The sequence below is a fragment of the Pleurodeles waltl genome, chromosome 2_1 (genome assembly GCF_031143425.1).
Source record: "Pleurodeles waltl isolate 20211129_DDA chromosome 2_1, aPleWal1.hap1.20221129, whole genome shotgun sequence".
NCBI lineage: Eukaryota > Metazoa > Chordata > Amphibia > Caudata > Salamandridae > Pleurodeles > Pleurodeles waltl.
In genome coordinates, this window is record NC_090438.1 from 335,437,100 (window position 1) to 335,463,123 (window position 26,024).

The 26,024-nt window shown below is 46.2% G+C and overlaps 1 protein-coding gene across 3 annotated transcripts in view; it reads right to left on the reverse strand.

Annotated features, from left to right (window-relative positions):
- CYSLTR1 (cysteinyl leukotriene receptor 1) overlaps positions 1 to 26,024 on the reverse strand; it is a 455,894-nt gene that overhangs the window by 153,508 nt on the left and 276,362 nt on the right. For all 3 annotated transcript variants that reach the window (XR_011199295.1, XM_069212565.1, XM_069212564.1), the window contains exon 2: positions 733 to 804. The gene's annotated coding sequence lies outside the window, so the exon portion shown is untranslated. The remainder of the gene's footprint in view (positions 1 to 732; positions 805 to 26,024) is intronic.

A 26,024-nucleotide genomic window follows, 5' to 3' on the forward strand; every position in this document is an offset into this window, starting at 1 on the left:
GAGCCATGGGACGAAGAAAATGGAAGTGGGCGAAAGAGCCCAGAGCTGTCCCTCCAGTGCCCCAGCGGGATGAAGCAGGGAGACCTACCGGCACGCATAGGGGGGCGTGCTGATATTGCCGGGGAGGAAGACGACACAGAGGCGAACATGGAGGAGGGAGAATAAGACAGGGAAATGCAGAGTGGAGGAACAAACCGGAGGAGAGATGGATGGAAACCTCAGACATCGCGGACAAAGGAGAGCTACACAGAAAAGGAAGGAATAGCAGAGGACGAGAAGGCCGACGCAAAGACATCCGGGAGACGTGGAGGGGCCTGCTGCGTCCCATGAGGGACGTGGCTTGACCAGGTGCATGACCGCTTGCATAGTCATCTGGGGCCAGTATTAAGGACGGTGGGGAAAAAAAGGGTGAGAAGAGGCAAAAGGCCCAAAACACGCCGGACTAGGCCACAAGGGGTAACCCAAAAACTTCTCCTGGGAAACACTGCAGCACAGCGAATTCTATCACTGCTGTGTATCGTGGGGCAACTTATGATACTGGGAAATACAAGCACAGATCGGGTGATACCAAAGCACAATTGATCGTACATAGAGAACCTCTCACCTCTCAACCCTTCCCCTTTTCTTTCTATTATTTTGCATGCACAAAATAAATAAGATAGTGGTAAAGATAAGAGACAAAAAAAATACTAAATATAAACAATCCAAATAGAAAACCCCCAAAACACTTACCTGACCCCGTCCTTCTTGTTTCGTTTGCTTCCGGAGCCCGCAAATTGGTGACAGTGGAAGGAAGCCAAGAACCTAAGAAAAGAAGAAAGCACCACATGAGGCAGCACAACACAAGGAGAACACAACAAAAACAGGCAGACTTCACCCATTTCGATACAATACCATAATAAGGAACATACCGCTTCAAGTAGACTTCCCTGACTGGTCTGACATTTTTCTTGTTATAACAGAGGTGAACTGCGTCCTCTACAGTAGGACCCTGTGACAGGTGACAGGATCCTACTTGGACAGGGTGTAAACTGCTAACTAGAGACCCAATTTCTAACAGTTATGTTGCCATACTCCCGAAGCCCATGTCTTAGGTGGAGATGGTAGCCTATTTTGGATGTGTAACTGAGCAGGAACCTCATGAAAATATTGAAAAACAACAAAAAAGGCATGAAGCCTTTGGGAGTTATAATTTCTTCTGCTGAGGTCATATCAGACCCAAATATTATCTGCTGGCTGCAGTTTTTAGATAAAGTTATTTCTCACACCTACACTAGGTAAAAGTAGATTTGGAAGATCATGTGGTTTTCAGCAGCAGTAGACAAGAAACAACATCAGGGCTACTAAGAAGTCTTGGCCCATTGAACAAAGATGCACAGCTCAGCTAATGTAGTCTAAAGTTCAGTGGATGGTCTTAACCTTGAAGCATTAAACCATTCTGTTAGATCAAAGGCTCTATTGTAGGTAGACTTTGAGGAGAACAGCTGGCTATGGTTCAAGAAGTAGGTTCAATCCTTTTACTCTGTCTGTGGCCATTAGGATCTGAAATTGGGTCATTTCTAAGAATAAGTACAATGTGGCTTCAGTGAAAAAAAGAAATACCATGGAGGGTTCAAGGGGCTTTTCAAGGCTATCATGCATGATGCTTCAGGAAGTGCCAAAGAATTAAGAATGCATCAATGTACTACATTGAGGTTTATGAAAGCACATTTTTTAAAACATCAGTTCTTTGATCTCTCAGTAGACTTCGAATAGTTCAGTGATTTGATTTATTACTGTGTCAATTTGTTTGGCACAGTTGTATATTCAGCCAATATGAAGTGTCCAGATGAAATCCCTTATCTGAATTCAACAACATAGTTTGTTTTCAGAATCCTTTGCTTTTTTATCATGGCCTTGCTGTTTTTCTGTGCATTCACCTATGGTTCACCAGTTCAATTTTGAACCATTTTTGGCTCACTTGGGTTCCTATTTTATTTTCCACGGTTGAAGAATCATTACATCTGCAATGTCGGGGCAGGGAAGGAAGGGCACATAGGTTAAGGGCAATGATAGAGTGAAACAGTAATGTTTAGATCTGAATTTCTAGGTTTTTTACTTGGGATCTAAACATCAAGTCAAATGAACGTTGATCTTTGTGTTTGGGGAAATTGATTAATTAGGTTAACTCCTTAGACAACAGTTTGTATATTACACCATTGGGCTGTTTGCCATCTTGGTTTTCAAGCAACAACGTACAATTTTCCATTCACAAGGTGTTTTAAGGATAGAGATATGTGTAGAATGCAAGGAAAAGTTGAAAATCTCTTCTGAGGGGGGTGGTCTTATTACTCAACATTTCATATTTGAGCACCATGTTAAAGATGGCATTTGGTTTGTTTGAGCAATAAATGAAAAAGTGTTCATATTTGGTGCATGGAGTGTTTATAAATTCAGATTATACATTTCCCACCTAATTGATCACCAGTACTGCCTTATCACTAATGGTCTTTATGCCCATGTCAACAGTGTTATACCCAGTGCTTAAAATGAGCCTGTGGTTATTGGTGTAGCCCACCTGGAGTCCTTTTTGGGGGCTGGCACCTATTTGTCCTCAACAGACTTTCACCCAGCGCACTAGAGAAAATAACACAAAAGGGGGAAAGAAAGTGGAAAAGAAAGACAGAGAGACAGTGACAAAGGGAGAAAGCAGGGATAAAAAGCAACCTCTACAAGTGAGTTAAAGGGGCAATGAGTGCCCGGTGGTGGGTGAAAGAAGTATGAAGAGGAATCAAGACTATCCAGCCATGGTGTTCGGCACCCCTGACACTTGTAGAGCTGGCTGCTGACTTCTGAGAAGAACGCTGGGCTCCAGCATTAATTGTTTTACAAATTAGGCACTGTGAAAATAGAAATGTGAGTGAGAGCGAGTAGGCTACCTAATAAGTAAAATATAAAAAGTCTGTGAGCCTTCTTAATAATTCATATTGGCACACAGCCTCAACATTTGCATGCACCAAAAACTAGGGTTGGACAAATTCATGTAATTTGCTGTAAAGTAATAATGCAAGACTTTGGGTAATTTAAGTGAAATTACATGTAATTACACGAAATGCAAATTCATCAGTTAGCCCTACATTTTAGGGCGAAATGCATCATCAATTTTTGAAGCGAGGACACATTTCACTGTAATTTAAAACATAAAACACAAGTACATGAGCAACAGCCACTTGCGTTCTGGCCTTTCGCATTACATTCATGCGTTCCTTGGAAACTTTTACTGCCTTAATCGTGTGAATACATAGCAGGGCATAATGGCGTAATTTCGGGAATTTCCTTTAAAAGAGAACATTCAATTCCAATTACTGTTCAATTTAGGTCGGCATAATTTAATTTTTGCCAAGAAACCCACATGATGATGTCAACAACATGAAGGTCATCCACCATAACACAATCGCTCAATCCACCAACCATGGCACCCTTTGAAATGAAATGACAACTTTGACTAAGGCACCATTCTTCTCCTGAATGGATTAGCCAGCATAGGCGGCTCCTCCCTTATGTCGGAGGAGTGTCGCCCCACTGCCTTCTTTGTACACACACGTCTGAACTGCAATGTCATTTTCTTCTATGAATGACGAATGCCATCAGTTCTAAAACTATGACCTATTTTCTGAGCGGTGCTCTAGGAAACCATAGATTAAATCAAAGTGTTATTTCTTCAACATCAGACTCGCCAAAAACCTGTGCTGCATCTTTACTGTATAACATTTATACAGTACCGAAGTCCTTAATTGGATATCCGCCTATTAATCACAGCTACACAAAAATAACAAGCGTTTTCGTCACATTTGTGAATGCCACCAGGTTGTATGAGATCGAGGTAAAAATCAGACAAAAGGCTAATCTGAACAGACCTACCACAAACACTTGCTCAAAACATAATTCAGAGCAGAGGGAACACGTCAAACATGCTATGTCCTACTTGTTTTAAAGAGATGTGGAATGGTCCATCAAATAGTTGTCGAATGGGTACCACCCAAAAAGATGGGGACGGCCTTGAAAAAGCAAAACTGATGATTCTTGCTAGACATAAAGGGCCTGATTTAGAGTTTGGTGGAGGGGGTTATACTCTGTCACAAACGTGATTGAAATCCCATCTGCTGTATTCCGATTTCATAATAGCCTTTGGAGAATATAATACTGCGGACGAGATATCAGTCACATTTGTGACGGAGTAATCGATCGAGAAACTCTAAATAAGGCCCATAGTCACGAAATTGAAAGTAAGACCTGAATCTGTCCTTGAAACAGTGCAGCATGTTCGGGTCAGCACGATTACTGGTCATAAGGGAGTTATTTAGGGTCTGGTGATTGAAAAGCCAGTCCACATGGTTATTGTAGGACTTCGTGGAGGCTTTACCTAGATTCCCTTGGATCTCCAATGCCTTTAGTGCAGCCCCCAGTGAATAGGTTGGAATCAGTTTAGAAAACTTTGCCAGGCATGCACCATGTTCTTTCACGTGGCAAAGATTTTTAATGTTCAAAAACATACTTGCAAAGTGGCTCTTTCTGTAAAACAAAACACTAACAAAAATCAACTACCCTGATGAATAGGGAGGGCGCTTACTGCCTTGAAGTTTGCACCATTAATTGATTTTTCTGCCCATGACTGTTATGCATCACATGGCTGTACCCCTCAGTGAAATTTAGTGATGGCCACCCTGCCTTGAATAGGTCGAGGCGACCATCAGTGTTAATTGATGGTCTTGTGGCAAATGGTCATGAAGTCATAGTTTTCTGAATTTAGAGCCATCTGAGACTCCACATGAAATACCCTACGATTCCCCCATCTCCAAATGTCGTGGTGGAATCACAGTTGGGCAAATGGGGCGTCTGACATTTTTGGTGGATGCCACAGTCACAAAACTTTCAATGTTCCCGTAAGTAACACAGGCTAAATGTGGAAATTCACTGGCTGTCACTATAAAAGGAATAGTGCAGGGGTGATACGCAATTGAAAGGGAGCAGTGGTGGTCGGTTTGTCAATATTCTGAAGCCGTAGCAAGACAGTAATCAATCCTGGGTACAATAATCAAAGCAGTAGTAACAATGTTTAACGGAAAAAATAACGCATGTGTCTCAACAATATTAACAAGTAATGTGATGACTGGTCACAGCATTCCGTCTTTGTTCCAGAGAATGATATATACTGCAATGTTTTAATGCAACACATTAATGATTTAATTTTTATAGCTATATAGGTATGCCTTTAATTTTGAAGTCATTGGTAATGCTCCGATTCATATTCAAGCCTTTGTATCCTCTGTTTTACTGTTGTTTGGTACACACTGGATTTTGGAGCACGTCTTACCAAAATATTTTCAGGTTTTTCCCAAATCTCTGCTGTAGACTCAAACTGCAAAACTAGCACATAAAGATGTATTTAGTAAAATAAAAATATTTATTATTTCTAAATATTTTCATTTACTTAACCTGAAATGTCAGCTCCAAAACACCTGCAAATAAAATGACTAAATTAAATATTATAACTTTTTTTAGTCAACGTAGTATATCTTTAAACTACTTTTAGGTCTAACACACAACTATTTCAATAGCATTCATTTTAAAAATTAAGTTGAATACCACATTAAAGTGATCCAGCATATCACAGCAACAACTAGGAAAGCTCAAATACATCAAAAGAGAGCCTCAATGCCGCATAGACAGGGAAAGAAGGACACAGACTGTGTATAAGAAGGGTCACTGGAGGCTCTGATTATGCTTCTCTTTCTATGCCTTATTTTATTCAGCAGACGATAAAAAGAAAGTTTACTAAAACAGTACATATCCCATACTCCCCTTAACATCACCCAACCAACCATAGAGACAGTCTCTATATAAGTTATCAACTACATAACACTTTCTCTTTATTTGCTGCTCCTGCGGCCAGTTAAGTGCCCGTTACCTTATTACTATTGTGTATTTACATTTATTGATACATGAACGGCTTTGCGCTGTCACACTACTGCTGTTTTCTTATTTGTTTTTGCTGTGTGCTCTGCGCTCCAGAACACAAACTTTTGTGGAGTGGGAGCGTTAGCGGACTGCGGTGGCGGACGTGACCGCAGTCCTATTTTTAGTCCCACATTGGGACAAAGCGCACGCACAGGTGCTAGCATTTGTTTTCAATCGCTGTATGTGTAATTTGCGTGCAACAGCAATTGGAATCGAATGCAGCTTTCTCCCTGAGCCTCTATCCCTTCTTAAAGGGAGAGAGAAATACTCACTAAATACTTGGAATATTTTACCAGTTGTGCCCAAAGGTGCTCTTCATGCTTTCTCACGTCCTGTTTTTTCCAGTCTTACACAGGGTTGTAATAATTGCATAGGCTCTGCCTAGAGTGCTGCAGGCGTCTCACTCCATGCTCTATTACTCTATAGAAGTACGCCTGCTGGGGATGTGCACTCCCCCTGATTGTAGCCCTCAGCTACCTAATTGAATCACAGCCCTTCTGGGACCATTGTTTAATGAAACATGGCTCAATCATATGACTATGATAATGACAAATATTTTGGCGATGACACTCCCTCCTTGAAAGAGAGCCTTGTGGGGGCACTGGACATTAGTGTCCAGTTATCAGTAAATAACGTCTTGTCAAAAGCATTGGGTCCTCTTACCCATCATTTTGAGAGCTTTGCTCGCCAAAAAGGCTGGTTACCCCATCTCGCGCAATCTGATGAGCCTCAAACTGATCAACCTAATCCTTTCAAGGGTAAATCAAAAGCTATGAAATGGCCTCATTCAGAGGTCTTTGAATGACTGTCAGCGACAGTCAAAGGTGACCATGGATATAGTTCCTCGCATTCTCAGGACTGGCAGGAAGCAGGAAACCCATCTGATAAGTCAGACTCAGGCGTCTCATCTGACTCCAAGTCGGACTCCGATCTGGAAGATCACCCAGGCCCGAGTAAACAAAAGCGGGCAGACAGAACCCAGTAACAATCAGCTAAGACACCCAAAGTCTTATGTTTTAACCTGAAGAGATTGTGCACCCTTGATCCTCCAATTGGACACCTCATCCTGAGGTCACAGAGTATATTCAGGAGCATATCAGGTTAAGTTTTGATAAAGAAGGGAGGGTCAGACTGCAAGCAGAGTGTCCCAGACCTGACCTAGATGGAAAGTCACCAATACCCTGGAAGTTGACCCTACGATGGTCACATTTATAAAAAAAGTGGTCCAAGGACCAGAAGAAGGGACTGGATCGAGCCTGGCAATCCTGTCAGGATAAACTGTTCCATCTATCAGGCCTGCTGGCGAAGATCTTGGAATTGGCACTAATGGCTAAAGAGGCCAATATTCCCATTGACCCAGACATTCTAGTATGATGGGCTCAAAGAGCAATTTGCCAATTGGCTAATGCAATGTTGCGATTTCTATGGAACGGTGATGTTCTATTTTGATGAGAATCGACCCTCAATTAATAATTCTCTCTTCCTCTGAGGCAGGCCTTGGTGCACAGGGACTCCTTTTCAGAGCTTCTTTTTATCAAGGACTTATCCAAGTTTGCAGCTACGTTCAAGTCTATGGGCAAGGCACAGTTTTGCAAAACACTTTTTCGACAGGCTGGATGAATGCAAGGCCGATCATCAGGCCGTTTCTATTATCAGCGCCTCCAGTGTGATGCCTCAGTCTGTGGATGAGGTTTGAACAATGGACAGTCTACAGACTCTACCTTCTAGCCCACCCGCTATCGAGGAGGATGCAAGCACTGCCATAAGAGCTACAGCAGAGGTCAGCAAGGAACCTCTCAGGATTCGTCATCTTCATGTGAGAAATATTCCTTATTCAGAAGTGGCTTTTGGGGGCAGAATATGTTTGTTTCTTTCCAACTGGCAGGACTAATCCAAAGACCCATGGGTCCTAGAGATGGTTCAGGGCTACAAACTTAAAATTCTAGCATACGTCCAATCAGGTAACTCCCCCCCACTCAACTCCATTTTTCCCAACAAGATCAGGAGGTGTTTGTCCTCGAAATTCAATCTCTTCTATCTAAAGGAGCAGCTTGTCATTCTTTCCCTCATCTCTGGGGTTTATGAGTCCCATTTTCTTGGTGGACAAGAAAGGAGGAGGATCCCGCCTCATTTTAAATCTAAGAGAATTAAATGCCTGGCTAATTTACAGGCATTTCAAGATGGAGGGTATCCATCTTCTAAGAGATATTCTTCAAGAGGGGGAACTGGATGGTCCATTTGGGTATGAAAGATGAGTATCTAACAATTGAGATTTCTCCGCCTCATCGGTGTTTCCTCGAGGTCCTTTGGTTTGAACAATGTTTGGATTTTCAGGTTCTCCCTTTTGGACTTTGGTCAGCCCCATGGTGCTTCACCAAACTGATGAGACCAATGGTGGAGCCTCTTCACACTCGGGGTGAGGTTGATTGTTTACTCAACAATTTGATCATCCTGGCGCAACACCCAGCAGTACTGAACAAGCACTTGTCTTGGACAGCTCAGTTGCTGCAGAACTTGGGGTTTCTGATCAACCAGACCAGATCATGCAAACTTAGGTCTCAACAAATGGAATTCCTGGACTTTCAGATAGACTCGGTGAGGTCTCAGTTGATCCTGCCTGCACGGAAGGTGCGCAGCATAAAGAAGGAATTACATCTCCTTCTAGACAAACAGCCTGTTCCTCTGAAGAACTTAGCGTGGATTGTGAGGCTTCTGGCTTCGAATATCTAAGCTATTTTCCTGGGCCCCCTCCATTACAGCGCTCTTCAGAGGCTCAAGATTTTTCAACTCCAGAAGGGGTTGTCTTACTCAGAGAAAATTCCCCTGTCCGAGGATGTCAAGACAGAGCTAACTTGGTGGCTCAAACACATGGATGCTTGGAATGGCAGGGCGATTTTTGGCAGCTCTCCGGATGTCGTCCTGGAGTCGGATGCCAGCAGATGGGGCAGGGGGTTGTTGGTTGGATAAAGAACTCCATCTCCACATAACTTGTCTGGAGCTGCGGGCGGGCTCATTTGCTATTAGGGGCCTTTCACCCCTTCAAACAGATTGTTGCATTCTACTGCAAATGGACTACATCTCAGCAGTTAGGTATGTCAACAAACTGGGTGGTACGAATTCACGACTACTGGTGGAGATTGCCAAGGACTTTTGCCATCTTTGTCTTCAGCACAGGATTTAGGTGATTGCTGACTATCTACCGGGAGTGAACAATTCAGTTGTGGACTGGAATTCCAGATTCCTTCAGGATGGCAGTAATTGAAAACTGCACCCAAGAGTGTTTCACTTGATCAATCAACAGTGGGGCCCATGTTCAATGTACTTCTTCGCTTCTCGCCTGAATCACCAGTTATCCACTTATTTTAGTTGGAGACCACATCTGGAGGCGACGGCCACGGATGCATTTCTGCAGGATTGGTCCAACCAGCTCAGTTATTTTTTTCAGCCTTTCAGTCTGATTCTGCGAGTTCTGGCACAAGTTCGTCGGCAACAAACAGAGATAACCCTGGTAACTCCTCTTGCAAAGCACAATCATGGTTCCCTGTAGCTCTGGAACTCTCTTACGATATCCCACACGTGATACCAGTTTGGAGCAACTTGTTGCTGGACCATTTGGGCAACCCACATCCATTGATCTCGACGGGCAGGTTACACCTAGTAGCATGGAGAATTTCAGGAAATGTTGGCACATGCCAGGCATTTCTTCACAAGCTTCCTTCTACATTAATCAAGCTTGGGCATCCGGCACCCATAAATGATATGCCTCTGCTTGGAGATGATGGGTGCAATGGTGTTCAGAGCAGGGTTCCGATCCCTTTAAAGCTGATGTCAATTTGGTGATTAACTTTCTGGCTTTATGGGTGGACTCCCGTTTTGCCTACAGATCTATTAACAACTATTGTTCAGCTATTTCAGAGGGTCACTTACCCGTTTCCAGCAGACCAGTTCGGGAACATCTGGTGTTATGTAAACTTATGAGGGGCATTCGTTTCTCTAACCCTCCTCAGCCCCAATACTCTGCCCTTTAGGATGTTAATGTGGTTTTATAATTTCTGCAGAAGTGCCCAAAGAATAAATACCTTTCTCGTAAACAATTATCGGCCAGTCTGACCTTGCTTTTGTGCCTAAAGACCTGTAAAAGAGTGGCAGATGTCAGAGCACTTGATTTGGCTGGGAGAATTGTTTCTCCAGAAGGGGTTTCCTTCTCTAGCTCTAGACAAACTAAAACTAACATTAGAACGGTGTCTTACTCAGCGTTTCCTCATCATTCGAAGATATTTGTGGTCCAATGCTTAAAAGCTAATGAAGCGGCCACAAGTGAACTCAGGAGGGATGTTGGAGGTTAGGTTCTTATTGATCTTCAGAAACTATTTAATCCAGTGGCTGCCGCCAACATGGCTAGATGGATTCAATGGCTGCTCTCTGAAGCCAGAATTGACAGCTCAATTTTTGGAGCACATTCAGTCAGAGAAACTAGGGCTTCTAAATCCTTTACTTTGGGGGTCAGATTGGAGGATATCATGAAAGCGGCTGACTAGTTGACAGAGTCGACGTTCAAGGCTTTCTATTATAATCCCATTGTGGATATTGCTTCAGTGGGGTGGATCGGCTTTAAATAAGCATAATCAGAGCCTCGGTCCTGACATAGAATCAAAACTTTTCTAGCTTATGCAACAAGAAATTTCAATTCTATTAAGGACAAGGAGGCGAGGATAATCCCACCCTATGGTGCATTGCAGTTCTTTGTACAAATTAAGTAGTGGATATTCTTGTATTAGATGACATGTATTTTGAATTAACGTTTCATGTGCATGTGGACTGCTCATATTATAGTGGATATTATGGCTTCTCTATGTGTTTTTTTTCCAGGTTACAATCAGAAAAAGAACTGAAGAATTCAGTGGTCAATGGATCGTTCTTTTCAACAATGTTTCTGGGTTCAATCTAATGTGGATCTCAGTTTGGATGGGGCTGATGGTCAAGATCTCCTAGGATGGATGTTGTCAAGTTTTCCTTGTTTCGATGTAGAACTTGTTGAGAACATTTTGTAGAATCCTTGTTGGTCTGACGTTATTCTTGTTCAAAACATGTTGAATTTCTGTGTTCACTCTCTCTACAAGATTGGTCAATGCATGGACACTGGCCTTGGTGAAAGAGAAGGCACCTGGTTTGGTGTTCTGCATTTATTTTTCATGGATTTTGGGGATTACACTGTGAGTGGTCTGTTAATTTGTTTTAACCTGCTTTCAAGCCAGGAGGGGTCCACATTCCTCCACATAAGCGACTATATTTGAGCCTGTTACAGCCATGTTTTTCTCTCTGTAGCGGCCATTTTGGACATGCCACAATGCACAGTGGTTCTGTGCTCTAGTATCTGAGGTCACCTGACCACTGGAACACTACCAAATTGAACTGATGCACGAATGCGGGCCTGAGAGAAGGCACCTGGTTTGGTGTTATGCATTTACGTTTTTATGGTTTTGCGGTAGTACACTGTGGGCGATCTGTTTTAATTTGTTTTAATCTGCTCTCAAGCTGGGGGGTCCATATTCCTCCACATAAGTGACTATATTTGGGCCTCCTAAAGCCCTGTTTTTCTCTTTGTGGGAGCCATTTTGGATGGACCACAATGCACGGTGGGTCTGTGCTCTAGTATCTGAGGTCATATGACCTCTGGAACACTACAAACGTGCGCCGATGGTCTAGGTGAGGAAGAAGGCATCTGGTTTAGTGTTTTGTGTTTATGTTTTATTGATTTGCAGGATTACACTGTGAGTGATCTGTTTACATTTGTTTTAACCTGCTCTCAAAGCCGGGGGAGTCTGCATTCCTCCACGTAAGTGACTATATTTGGGGCTATTAGAGCCCTGTTTATCTCTCTTTGGCTGCCATTTTAGACATGCCACAATGCACGGTGGGCCTGTGCTCTAGTATCTGAGGTCACATGACCTCTGAAACACTACAAAAGTGTGCCGTTGTTCAGCTACAGGTAATGTGTTTAGAGCTGTCAACGCAAATGCTTTTTAAGCTATGACCTATAAGTGTTAAGGGGAACTTTGAGAGGTGGAATCCTATTGAAATAGAGAGCTTCTGCTGCTCTGCCTGTTACTGTCAGAATGAGAGGAAGAAACCTGATCAGGATGTTGGCTTTGTAATGGAGCACAACATAGACACTTTGGGGGAATGCTTATAAGCACAAATACTTAAATGTGGCTTGATTAATGCACTCTCAATGCCTAAACACAGTGTGGAGATTGATTATGTTATTGAGTCTAATAGATTATACAGTCTCTTTGTAACAGAGATATGGGCAATAGGATATTCAGGCCCTGACTAGGTGATGGCAGTCCCTGAGAGGTATGCGATTGCCAGGATGAACAAAGAAGATTGCGGGGGTGGAGTGGGGGTGGGGCTTGCTATCATATTCCAACAAGACTTGAACTGCACTCTAGAAGTCATGGCTAAGGAGGGTTGTGAGGAGTGATTTCTTTAGATTTCATAGGAAGAGCACTGTTAGAAATGGGGTTTTTGGTTGGCAGATAGGTTGCCCTCTGTCCAAGCAAGAACCCTCACTCTAGTCAGGGTAAGTCACACACAATCCAAAATCAGCCTGTGCTCACCCTCCGGTAGCTTGGCACGAGCCGTCAGGCTTAACTTAGAAGGCAATGTGTAAAGCATTTGTGCAATAAATCATACAACACCATAGTATAACACCACAAAAATACACCACACAGGGTTTAGAAAAATATAGAATATTTATCTGGATAATTGTAGGTCAAAACGATCAAAGTTGCAATACGAATTTGTAAAGATATCACTGAAAAGTGATATTAAGAGTCTTTAAGTCTTTAAAAAAGCAATACAGTGTCTTTCAAGCACAGAGTACCTGGTTTCTGGTGGGAAATCTCCTCAGAGGGCCACAGGAGAAGAGATGCGTGGAAAAAGGGGTGTGTGCGTCGTTTTCCGCTCAGCACACACAGACTTGCGTCGTTCTTTTCCACGCGGGGAAGTCGGGCGTCGTTTTCCGGCGCGCAGACAGTCTCTTTTTGTGGATCGCGAGGATTACCAGATGTCCCGGGTCTGTGCGTGGATTCTCCTGCTTATTTTCCGGCTGCGCGTCGTTCTGCGGGGCTGCGCGTCGAAGTTTCGATCTCACGGTAGGCGTCGCGTCGATTTCTCCTTGGAAGTCGGGCGGCGTTGTCCTTGCGAGGCCGTGCGTCGAAATTTTGGTCTCACGGCAGGCGTCGCGTCGATTTCTCCTTGGAAGTCGGGCGGCGTTGTCCTTGCGAGGCCGTGCGTCAAAGTTTCGCACTCACGGTAGGCGTCGCGTCGATTTCTCCTTGGAAGTCGGGCGGCTTTGTCCTTGCGAGGTTGTGCGTCGAAGTCTCGATCGTCCCGAGGGCGTCGCGTTGATCAGCGTCGGTGTGCGGCGTTTTTCTCGCCGCGAAACAAGCTGTGCGTCGAAATTTTCGGCGCACGGAGTGTCCACGTGAAAGGAAGAAGTCTTTTTGGTCCTGAGACTTCAAGGAACAGGAGGCAAGCTCTATCCAAGCCCTTGGAGAGCACTTTCACAGCCAGACAAGAGTTCAGCAAGGCAGCAGGGCAACAGCAAGACAGCAGTCCTTTGGAGAAAGCAGACAGGTGAGTCCTTTGAGCAACCAGGCAGTTCTTCTTGGCAGGATGTAGTTTCTGGTTCAGGTTTCTTCTCCAGCAAGTGTCTGATGAGGTAGGGCAGAGGCCCTGTTTTATACTAAGTTGTGCCTTTGAAGTGGGGGTGACTTCAAAGAGTCTCTAAGAAATGCACCCAGTTCCCTTTCAGCTCAATCCTGTCTGCCAGAGTCCCAGTAGGGGGTGTGGCAGTCCTTTGTGTGAGGGCAGGCCCTCCACCCTCCCAGCCCAGGAAGACCCATTCAAAATGCAGATGTATGCAAGTGAGGCTGAGTACCCTGTGTTTGGGGTGTGTCTGAGTGAATGCACAAGGAGCTGTCAACTAAACCTAGCCAGACGTGGATTGAAGGGCACAACAAGATTTTAGTGCAAAGAAATGCTCACTTTCTAAAAGTGGCATTTCTAGAATAGTAATATTAAATCCGACTTCACCAGTCAGCAGGATTTTGTATTACCATTCTGGCCATACTAAATATGACCTTCCTGCTCCTTTCAGATCAGCAGCTGCCACTTCAACAGTGTATGAGGGCAGCCCCAATGTTAGCCTATGAAGGGAGCAGGCCTCACAGTAGTGTAAAAACGAATTTAGGAGTTTTACACTACCAGGACATATAACTACCCAGGTACATGTCCTGCCTTTTACATACACAGCACCCTGCTCTAGGGGTTACCTAGGGCACACATTAGGGATGACTTATATGTAGAAAAAGGGGAGTTCTAGGCTTGGCAAGTACTTTTAAATGCCAAGTCGAAGTGGCAGTGAAACTGCACACACAGGCCTTGCAATGGCAGGCCTGAGACAAGGTTAAGGGGCTACGGAGGTGGGTGGCACAACCAGTGCTGCAGGCCCACTAGTAGTATTTAATCTACATGCCCTAGGCACATGTAGTGCACTCTACTAGGGACTTACAGGTAAATTAAATAGTCAATCATGGATAAACCAATCAATAGTACAATTTACACAGAGAGCATATGCACTTTAGCACTGGTTAGCAGTGGTAAAGTGCTCAGAGGTCAAAAGCCAACAACAACAGGTCAGAAAAAATAGGAGGAAGGAGGCAAAAAGTTTGGGGATGTCCCTGTCAAAAAGCCAGGTCCAACATGACCCCCCACCAGCCTAAAGCCAGGGGAGAACAATCACTATCCTGATGTACTTCCCTGTTTGAGGCGACAGAACAAGGACCCAGGCCCACAACAGCAGGGGCATGCTCCAGTTCTTCGCCTTCCTGACTCCCATTGGATCCCTCTGTCCATACTCTCAGGGCCCACTAAGCCCATCCATGGGGAACCTTTCTCCTTTCCTGCGGATCCCATCTGTGCAGCACCTAACCTTACTTTGCTCACAGATGTATCCCAGGAGCAGGATAGTACCCCCATGACCAACATAGTGGTGTTGCCCACTCTACCCCTGGGGTGTGACACTTGTCCCCTCCCCAGGGATAACTCTGTCCACCCGGACAGCAAGCCACAGTGATTACTGACAGCTGCCAGGGATGAGAGCCAGGCCCCAGGCCTCTCAAAGCTCTCCAACCACTGTGGCTGTGGAGAGTGGGGGGCGGTAGCCCCAGGTGCTGGGCACCCTTTAACCACTCTCCCTTCCACCAGGTCAGGGATGACAGCCTGAACCTGGTCCTCCCCTCTGGGGCTTTGTACCCTCCCTCCTGGAGCGGTACCCCCAGGGTCCAACATGGTCAGGGTGCTTACAGAAGTCACCCTGTACCATTCCTCCACCAGTGCAGGGCTGTTAACCTGCCACTGGCCCTCCAACCTGGGGCCTGTACCTTCAGGTTGGACTAGGGCCCGGGGTGAGGCTTCCCTCCCCCTGCCCTCCCTTCTGGGGTCCAGCACCCTCCAACTAGGAGTGGCCTCCTCAGAAGACAACATGGTAGGGGCACTGTTATCAGTAGCCCCTCCCTCCAGGTCCGGGGGGACACCCTGAACCTGGTCTTCCAGCCCAGGGTCTGTACCCTCAGACTGGATCACTGCCTGGCAAACCAGGACTTCCTGGGAGGCACACCTACCCCCCACCAGGTCAGAGTTTAACCTCTGCACCTGCCCATTCAACGCAGAGTCACCACCCTGAAGTTGAACAATTGCCTGGCACGCCAGGACTTCCTGGAGGGCACCCTGACCCTCCACCAGGTCAGAGTTTAACCTCTGCACCTGACCATTCAACTCAGAGTCACCACCCTGAAGTTGAACAATTGCCTGGCACACCAGGACTTCCTGGAGGGCACACTGACCCTCCACCAGGTCAGAGTTTAACCTCTGCACCTGACCATTCAACTCAGAGTCACCACCCTGAAGTTGAACAATTGCCTGGCGCACCAGGACTTTCTGGGAGGCACACCTACCTCCCACCAGGTCAGAGTTTAACCTCTGAGCCTGGTTCCCCAACCCAGGGTCACCACCCTGAGGTTGGGCAATTGCCTGGCACGCCAGGACTTTCTGGGGGGCACACCTACCCCCCACCAGGTCAGAGTTTAACCTCTGAACCTGGTCATCCAACCCAGAATCAACACCCTGAGGTTGGACAATTGCCTGGCACAGCAGGGCTTCTTGGGAGGCACACCTACCTCCCACCAGGTCAGAGTTTAACCTCTGAACCTGGGTATCCAACCCAGAGTCACCGCCCTGAGGTTGAACAATTGCCTGGCACGCCAGGACTTTCTGGGGGGCACACCTACCCCCCACCAGGTCAGAGTTTAACCTCTGAACCCGGTTATCCAACCCAGAGTCAGCACTCTGAGGTTGAACAATTGCCTGGCACGCCAGGACTTTCTGGAGGGCACCCTGACCCTCCACCAGGTCAGAGTTTAACCTCTGAACTGGGCCATTCAACTCAGAGTCACCACCCTGAAGTTGAACAATCGCCTGGCATGCCAGGACTTCCTGGAGGGCACACTGACCCTCCACCAGGTCAGAGGTTAACCTCTGAACCGGGATATCCAACCCAGAGTCACCACCCTGAGGTTGAACCATTGCCTGGCAGGCCAGGACTTTCAGGGAGGCACACCTACCTCCCACCAGGTCAGAGTTTAACCTCTGAGCCTGGTTCTCCAACCCAGGGTCACCACCCTGAGGTTGAACCATTGCCTGGTATACCAGGACTTTCTGGGGGGCACACCTACCCCCCACCAGGTCAGAGTTTGACCTCTGAACCTGGTTAGCCAACCCAGAGTCACCACCCTGAGGTTGGGCAATTGCCTGTCACCCCAGGACTTTCTGGGAGGCACACCTACCTCCCACCAGGTCAGAGTTTAACCTCTGAACCTGGCCATCCAACCCGGAGTCGACACCCTGAGGTTGGACAACTGCCTGGCACGCCAGGACTTTCTGGGGGGCACACCTACCCCCCACCAGGTCAAAGTTTAACCTCTGAACCCGGTTATCCAACCCAGAGTCACCACCCTGAGGTTGAATCTTTGCCTGGCATGCCAGGACTTCCTGGGGGGCACTCTCACCCCCCACAAGGGACACGCCGTCCCCAAGGCCCACACAAGAGTCTGGTTGGCGCAGGTCTCCCGACCTCTGCCCATCCGGCAGAGTCTGGGTTTCCCCCAAACCAGAAACGGTTTCACCTGGGTCATTCCTGGGGGGCTCTGCTCTCAGAGCTGACCCCTGACTTTCAAGATCCTCCACTGGGGTCGGCCACCCCCTCTCAACCCTATGTCTGGACTTCTGCACCCCCTCACTAGGAGTGGTACTGCCAGACACCAGAACTGTTGGGATGCTGTCTACAGTCATCCCCCCAAGTTCTTCTGACACTGCGGGGCTTCCCTCAAAAGGTAGCCCTACGGTACAGGTTAGGCTCTGAGACCTACCTGGGACACTACAATCCTCTCCCACCTCACTTGGTCGGGAACCACCTAGACCACTCCCTTCAGGAGCACCCCCAAATGCCTCTTCAGACTCTCTGGTACTCACCCAAAAGTCTGCCTCCACTGTAAGTTCCCTGGGGTCAGAGAACTCACACTCCACCTGGTGTTGGCGTAGCTCTGGAAAATAAGGACCAGACATATGCTCTCCAGCAATTACATCACTCTGCCCTTCACATGTATTAACCACAGTACCCTTCACCCAACCACCCAGTAACTCAACCTTGGAAAAGCACTCTACTTCACCCTCCTGAGACTGGTGAGACAGTATCTGTCTGTCCCTGACACTCAACCCAAACTCTTCTGGGATGTCTCTACACTCTATATCCAGGACGTCCACCAGGGGGGAACCCTTTTCTCTGTCACTCTCTGCTAGAGTCAGTAAAGTGTCCCTCCCCCCAGTAGGAATATGACTCCCTGTGCCAGTTCCCCAATCCTTCTCAGGGACCCTGTGCATAACGGGAACTACCTCATACCCTTGAACCGCCTGGGGTGTGTCAACTCTCTTCTTCAAGTTGGGTACCACATCTCTGGGCTTGTGCCCTTCTTCAGCAGTACTAGATGCAAGATTTTTGCTGCCACCATCTGAACTGGACTCAGCCCTTCCGGCCTCCAGTTTCAGCTCTTTACAGCTCAGCTCTTGAGCTGCAATCTTTTCTTCTTCCAGGGCTAAGAGACTTGCTGCCTCAGCCCTTTCAATAAACTCATCTAGCTCTTCCATCCACCGTGCTTGAGCCATGAGCCATTCTTTTTCCACTGGGTCTCTTTCCTCATCTGAGTCGTCCTCCTCCTCCTCTGAGGGGTACTTAGTCATTTGGTTTCTTGCTGCCTCTCTCTCTGCCCATCTGTCTTCCTCCCAGACTATGTAGGCATGTAGCATCTCTGCTTTAGTAGATCTCTTTGCTACAGGAAGGCCACATTCTCTGCAAAGCTTCCTTAGGTCAGCCTTAGTGAGGTGGTCAGTAGGCAAAAAGAATAAGTAGGTAAGCGATCCCATTCTGATAGGATCTTACCAGCAAAAACCAAAATCCAAAGTCCAAAATATCAATAGTATATCCAGGAGGACATCAGAGACCAAAAGTCCAAAAAGAGATAAAAAATCAAGTTGACCTTCAACTGTGGGTAGGTAGTGAAATACTTAGCTACTGTATGTCACTGCACAAACACAAGTCCTATCCTCACCGCTGATCACCAATGTTAGAAATGGGGTTTTTGGTTGGCAGATAGGTTGCCCTCTGTCCAAGCAAGAACCCTCACTCTAGTCAGGGTAAGTCACACACAATCCAAAATCAGCCTGTGCTCACCCTCCGGTAGCTTGGCACGAGCCGTCAGGCTTAACTTAGAAGGCAATGTGTAAAGCATTTGTGCAATAAATCATACAACACCATAGTATAACACCACAAAAATACACCACACAGGGTTTAGAAAAATATAGAATATTTATCTGGATAATTGTAGGTCAAAACGATCAAAGTTGCAATACGAATTTGTAAAGATATCACTGAAAAGTGATATTAAGAGTCTTTAAGTCTTTAAAAAAGCAATACAGTGTCTTTCAAGCACAGAGTACCTGGTTTCTGGTGGGAAATCTCCTCAGAGGGCCACAGGAGAAGAGATGCGTGGAAAAAGGGGTGTGTGCGTCGTTTTCCGCTCAGCACACACAGACTTGCGTCGTTCTTTTCCACGCGGGGAAGTCGGGCGTCGTTTTCCGGCGCGCAGACAGTCTCTTTTTGTGGATCGCGAGGATTACCAGATGTCCCGGGTCTGTGCGTGGATTCTCCTGCTTATTTTCCGGCTGCGCGTCGTTCTGCGGGGCTGCGCGTCGAAGTTTCGATCTCACGGTAGGCGTCGCGTCGATTTCTCCTTGGAAGTCGGGCGGCGTTGTCCTTGCGAGGCCGTGCGTCGAAATTTTGGTCTCACGGCAGGCGTCGCGTCGATTTCTCCTTGGAAGTCGGGCGCGTTGTCCTTGCGAGGCCGTGCGTCAAAGTTTCGCACTCACGGTAGGCGTCGCGTCGATTTCTCCTTGGAAGTCGGGCGGCTTTGTCCTTGCGAGGTTGTGCGTCGAAGTCTCGATCGTCCCGAGGGCGTCGCGTTGATCAGCGTCGGTGTGCGGCGTTTTTCTCGCCGCGAAACAAGCTGTGCGTCGAAATTTTCGGCGCACGGAGTGTCCACGTGAAAGGAAGAAGTCTTTTTGGTCCTGAGACTTCAAGGAACAGGAGGCAAGCTCTATCCAAGCCCTTGGAGAGCACTTTCACAGCCAGACAAGAGTTCAGCAAGGCAGCAGGGCAACAGCAAGACAGCAGTCCTTTGGAGAAAGCAGACAGGTGAGTCCTTTGAGCAACCAGGCAGTTCTTCTTGGCAGGATGTAGTTTCTGGTTCAGGTTTCTTCTCCAGCAAGTGTCTGATGAGGTAGGGCAGAGGCCCTGTTTTATACTAAGTTGTGCCTTTGAAGTGGGGGTGACTTCAAAGAGTCTCTAAGAAATGCACCCAGTTCCCTTTCAGCTCAATCCTGTCTGCCAGAGTCCCAGTAGGGGGTGTGGCAGTCCTTTGTGTGAGGGCAGGCCCTCCACCCTCCCAGCCCAGGAAGACCCATTCAAAATGCAGATGTATGCAAGTGAGGCTGAGTACCCTGTGTTTGGGGTGTGTCTGAGTGAATGCACAAGGAGCTGTCAACTAAACCTAGCCAGACGTGGATTGAAGGGCACAACAAGATTTTAGTGCAAAGAAATGCTCACTTTCTAAAAGTGGCATTTCTAGAATAGTAATATTAAATCCGACTTCACCAGTCAGCAGGATTTTGTATTACCATTCTGGCCATACTAAATATGACCTTCCTGCTCCTTTCAGATCAGCAGCTGCCACTTCAACAGTGTATGAGGGCAGCCCCAATGTTAGCCTATGAAGGGAGCAGGCCTCACAGTAGTGTAAAAACGAATTTAGGAGTTTTACACTACCAGGACATATAACTACCCAGGTACATGTCCTGCCTTTTACCTACACAGCACCCTGCTCTAGGGGTTACCTAGGGCACACATTAGGGATGACTTATATGTAGAAAAAGGGGAGTTCTAGGCTTGGCAAGTACTTTTAAATGCCAAGTCGAAGTGGCAGTGAAACTGCACACACAGGCCTTGCAATGGCAGGCCTGAGACAAGGTTAAGGGGCTACGGAGGTGGGTGGCACAACCAGTGCTGCAGGCCCACTAGTAGTATTTAATCTACATGCCCTAGGCACATGTAGTGCACTCTACTAGGGACTTACAGGTAAATTAAATAGTCAATCATGGATAAACCAATCAATAGTACAATTTACACAGAGAGCATATGCACTTTAGCACTGGTTAGCAGTGGTAAAGTGCTCAGAGGTCAAAAGCCAACAACAACAGGTCAGAAAAAATAGGAGGAAGGAGGCAAAAAGTTTGGGGATGTCCCTGTCAAAAAGCCAGGTCCAACAAGCACACAACTATTATCTGGGATATTAGCGTATCGCCTTCCGGGCTCTAAACCTCAGTTCCTTGAGAACTGGCACCATATATTAGACTCATACATTATTAAAAGCAATTTTATCTGCTTAGGGGATGTTAACCTCCATTTTGAAGCAGAGAATGATAAAGATGTAAAGGATTGTTTGAACCTGATGAACAATTTGGGTTTCTCACAAAGGGTAAGGACAGCCACACCCCTAGCTGGTCATACTCTAGATGGTAATTTTACAAATGCAATCCGGTGAGAGTAGAGGACTGTGCTCCCTTCAGCTGGCCCGATCATTTTTGCAGTGTAGTTTTGTCTATCTAGTGACACTGCGAAAGAGCCTATTTTAGGCTGTTCCAGCATGGTTAGAAGGTGGGGCTGTATCTCAAGTAGTGAGTTATCGAGAACTTTGGCCATGACTCTAAGGAGTGTGATGGATAGTAATTTCTCTACAGCAGTCAATTTTAACAAATGGGCACAGTATACACTGGATGAGGTAGCCCCTACTACAGAGAGGAAAAAGGATAGAAGGAAAAGCTCCACTCAGTGGTTCTCAGAGGAACCAAAAATACTTCAAAGACAAAGTCGCAGGTAAGAACAGGGTGGAGATTAGCTCCCAATCTCGAGGAGGAAAACAAATATAAACACAAAGAACTAATGAGAACTTTTACAATAGCCATTAAGGAGGCTAAGACTGCATTTTTCTCCTGAAGAGTTAGATTGGTAATGAATACGCCCAATGAGTTATTTAAAACAGTAAAGCATCTGACTATCCCCCCCCATTTCAACAGGTGTTGGAGAACTCACAGGAAGTCTTCAATAAAGTAGCCTCATATTTTAGGGATAAGATTTTTTCTGATTTTCCTGAAATTAAGGATCCGCATATTGCTGAGACAGAAGGTTGGAGGCTCAATGAGCAGTCCAGCAGTAACACACTAGCCAGCTTCATGCCTATTTCTCAAGAGAGGATTATATCTCTGCTCATTTACACCAACTTTGGGTTACCAGAGTACCCTTGTCCACCAAGAGTGTTGCAGCTGCCCCTGGAGTTATAGCAGAAGTACTAGAAAGAAATCTATGCACAGGTGTTGACTTCAGGGGAATATTCACAGAGTTGGAAGGAGGCTATTATTATTCCTCTGAAAAAGAGAGGCAAATGATTTGAAGAATCTTCAGCCTATCTCACTATTGCCAGCCCCAGCTAAAATACTGGAGAAACATCTGAATAAAGAGCTTGCTCACTTTCTTGGTGAGAATGAATAATTTGATCCTTCGCAGGACGGGTTCAGGAGTAATCACAGATTTGAGCCCGCCTCGAATACTGCAGGTGATTTCATCCGGTATCAGGTGAATCAAGTCAGAGCGAATATTCTAATAATGCTGGATCTATCTGCAGCTTTCAACACCATTTCTCCATCTTTGTTGTGAGTAGGTAGTGACAGGCTGGACTGAGGGACATGGCGCTCCAGCTGCTAGAGTCCTTTCTTATGAAAAGGACCAGATAGTGAGCTGTGAACATTTTAGAGCATGCCCATTTCAACTGCCCTGTGGGGTTCCACAAGACTCTTCCCTAAGTCCCACTATGTTCCCGTCTTTAAGTCGTATGTCACCTCATTGGCACGGCTGACACTGTCTGAGGCTTTCAGGTGTCATCCTTTGCTGATAGCACACAGATCATACTGCCGGTCGTCAAGGACTGGAGAGAGGTGGCTGATAGATTTAAAGCCTGCATGGTGGAGGTTAACATCTGAATGAAACAAAATTGGCTCAAAATGAATGGAGGAAAAATAGAAATCTTAATTTTTGGTGCCAACGACTCCATTTGGAATAGTAGCTGGTGGCCAGCTACATGTGGACCATTGTTTGTCCATGCTAAGGAGGCAAAGAACCTTGGAATTGTCTTTGATAATGCCCTGACCTTTGAGTGCCAGGTTATCAGGACAGTGAGTTCTTGCTACTGGATCCTCAGGATGCTGAGGGAGCTTTTCCCATTTATTCAAGGGGAGCTCAGATTTCCATTAGTGTTGGAGCTTATTACCTTGTGCCTGGACTTTTGTCATGCCATGTATTTAAACACAATGCAATACTCCCTTAACAAGCTCCAACTGATTTGAAACAGGGAAGTGAGTTTAGACCTTGGGCTACCCAAGAGCTATTCAGTGAGGGAGGACTTGAGGGCCTTGCGTTGGCTCCCGATTAGGAACCGAGTTAATTTCAAGGCCTTATGCCTGTTGTATGAGGCTCTCCATCAGTTAGGCCCTAGGTACCTTAGGTCTGCCCTTACCTGGTATGCCCCTAGTAGATCGTTAAGATCTGCAAGTAAAAAGAAGGTAAACATACCACAGTTCAGGAAGGCCAGATGGGGTGAAAGGGACTTCACAGTGGCTGGAGCCAGGCTCTGGGATAAGCTGCCGGATGCCATCACAAGGGCAGATTTGTATATGTTGTTTCGCGGAGAGGTTAAAACCTGTCTGTTTTCTGCAGCATAGTGTGTTTCCAGTCTTCCTCCTATGTGATTATCCTTTCTAGGGTTGCCTTCTGGTTCCTACCCTCCTGCGTTCAGCGCTTAGATACCTTGTATGGGTTTAATGCGCTTTATAAATACAAATACAAAAATCACTGTCTCCTGAATGTTCCAGCTTATTCCCTGGTGGAATGGAAGCATGATAGCAGACAGATATTACCTGGGTTGAGATGACCGTGCTTGATGCACTTTGAGCGGAGGAGGAAGGAGGTAATGGATTGGGCTTGCAGCTTAGGGCAGGGTATAAGGGTACAGATGGTCTGGATCACATGCAGAGGAGGGAGAAGGAGGTGGGGATTCTGCATAGCAGCAGGGTCAGGGCACACCAGGGAAAAAAGACCATAAAGAGCAGCTGCAGTCATATGCAGATAAAGAATGAAGGGGTTCATTATGACCCCGGCGGTCGGCATTAATGTGGTGGTAGTACCGCCAACAGGCTGGCGGTACTTACTACTACATTATGACTTTGCCGGGTTGGCTTCAGCCAACCTGCCAATGTACCACTCCGACCGCCATGGTGGTAGTAGCCGCCGGGCTGGAGATATCCATCTCCAGCCCGGCGGCCACCGTTATGCCGCCTGTATAATTATGACCCTGCCTACCGCCATGGTTTTAGTGGCGTTCATAAAACCATGGCAGTAGGCCCTATCAATAACAGGGAATTCCTTCCCTGTCACTGATAGGTATCCCCCACCTCTCCATACATCCCCTTACCCCCCCTACACCCAAACCCCCTCACCTTCACACACACACGCTAACACACACTCATTCACACATACATACATGCATGCATTTCATCCATTCACACACACATCTGCACACACTTCAAAACATACATGCAGACACGCATTCTGAATTCCATACATTCACGCACTCACAATTCAACACATACACGCACTCACACTTCAACATATATACGCATGCAATCAACACTAAACACACCCCCACATTCACGCACACACTCACACATACATGCCCCCCCACACACAACACCCCTACCCCCCTTCCCTGTCGGAGACCCGACTTACCTGGATCCAGGCGGTCCTCCGGCAGGAGATGGAAAGGGGCACTGCTACCGGCAACTGCACCAGCCAGGCTGTATTATTTGTCATAATACGGCTGGCGGTGGTCTACTGGCGTGGTGCTGCTGGTGGTAGCAGCACCACCTTACCGCCACCCGCCAAAATGGCCACAATTGGATTTTTGCCCTATTTGTGGTGGAAATTCGGCTGTGGTCATAATATGGCGGATGGCTGGCACCTGCAGCGATTGTCTTTTGGCGGCCCTCGCCTCGGCGGTAGACGTTTTTTACTGTTGATGTCAAAATGAGGGCCAAAGTGTTTGTTCACTGGAATGGGGAATGGGTCAAGGGACACAGTTATAAATAATGTCGCTACTTTTCAGCTGGGTTAGTTCTGTACAACTATACAAACATAGAGCACATTAAGAGTAGCACCATTTTAAAGAAAGTGGAGCATGGCACCGTATGGAAGTAAGGTGGGGCAAGATGCACAAAGCTGGAACCTCCTCATATGCCGATGGATGGGTTGAATAAGAGGGGGCTCCAAATGGGACAGGGCTCACTAAAGAGCTCATAAACAACAGTCCAATGACATGCATATAAAGTGGGGAAAGAGGCCATTTGATGGGAGCTTAGGCATAGTGAGGCAGAGAGTTCATGAAGTGCATCTCCAATCTCATCAAGATGGTGCTGCGGTTGAATGGGATTTGCAAAGAGCAGATGTAATGAATCATGTTAGGGATAATGAGTGGGGCACAACAGAGAAGCATAGGGCTTGGATGTATTAGTCTGGAAGGCTGCATATGGGGATGAAAAAGTAATTAAATACATTGTTTTTCTTTTTCCCAGCTCAGTTGATGTCTAGAGATTTTGTGACAGGGAAGACACCACATCAAGGAATTATGGTTAATGGTAAAGTAAGATACATGATTTGTACCAAATATCTTAAAAATCTAACATGTTTCTATGTTATTTCTTCCTCATCCAGAATAGATATAGCATAGGTGCACAGCGATGTTGTCATACTTCTTAGACCCATACCTCAGTTGGAGATTGTTGGGTTTTGGATGTGTAAGTTAGCTGAAACCAAATGAAAATACTGCATAGCAACAAAAAAGACAAATAGCCTTTTGGGAGATATCAAGCTTTTTGTTGATATCATATCAGAGGGAATTCTAATTTGATGTCTGCAATTAACAGATAAGTCTAAAATTATTCCTCTTGCCTACGATCGTTTCTAAAAGTAGCCTAGGAAGATTGTGTGATTCTCAGCAGCAGGAGACAAATAAAACATCATTAGGGCTTCTAGTAGGCCTTGACCCATTGAACAAAGATGTCCAGATCAGCTAAAGTAGTCTAAAGGTCTGTGGATGGTCTTAACCCTGAGGCACTAAACCATTCAGTTAGATCCAAGAAACAGTTGTAGGTAGCCTTTGTGAAGAACAGCTGGCTATGATTCAAGCAGT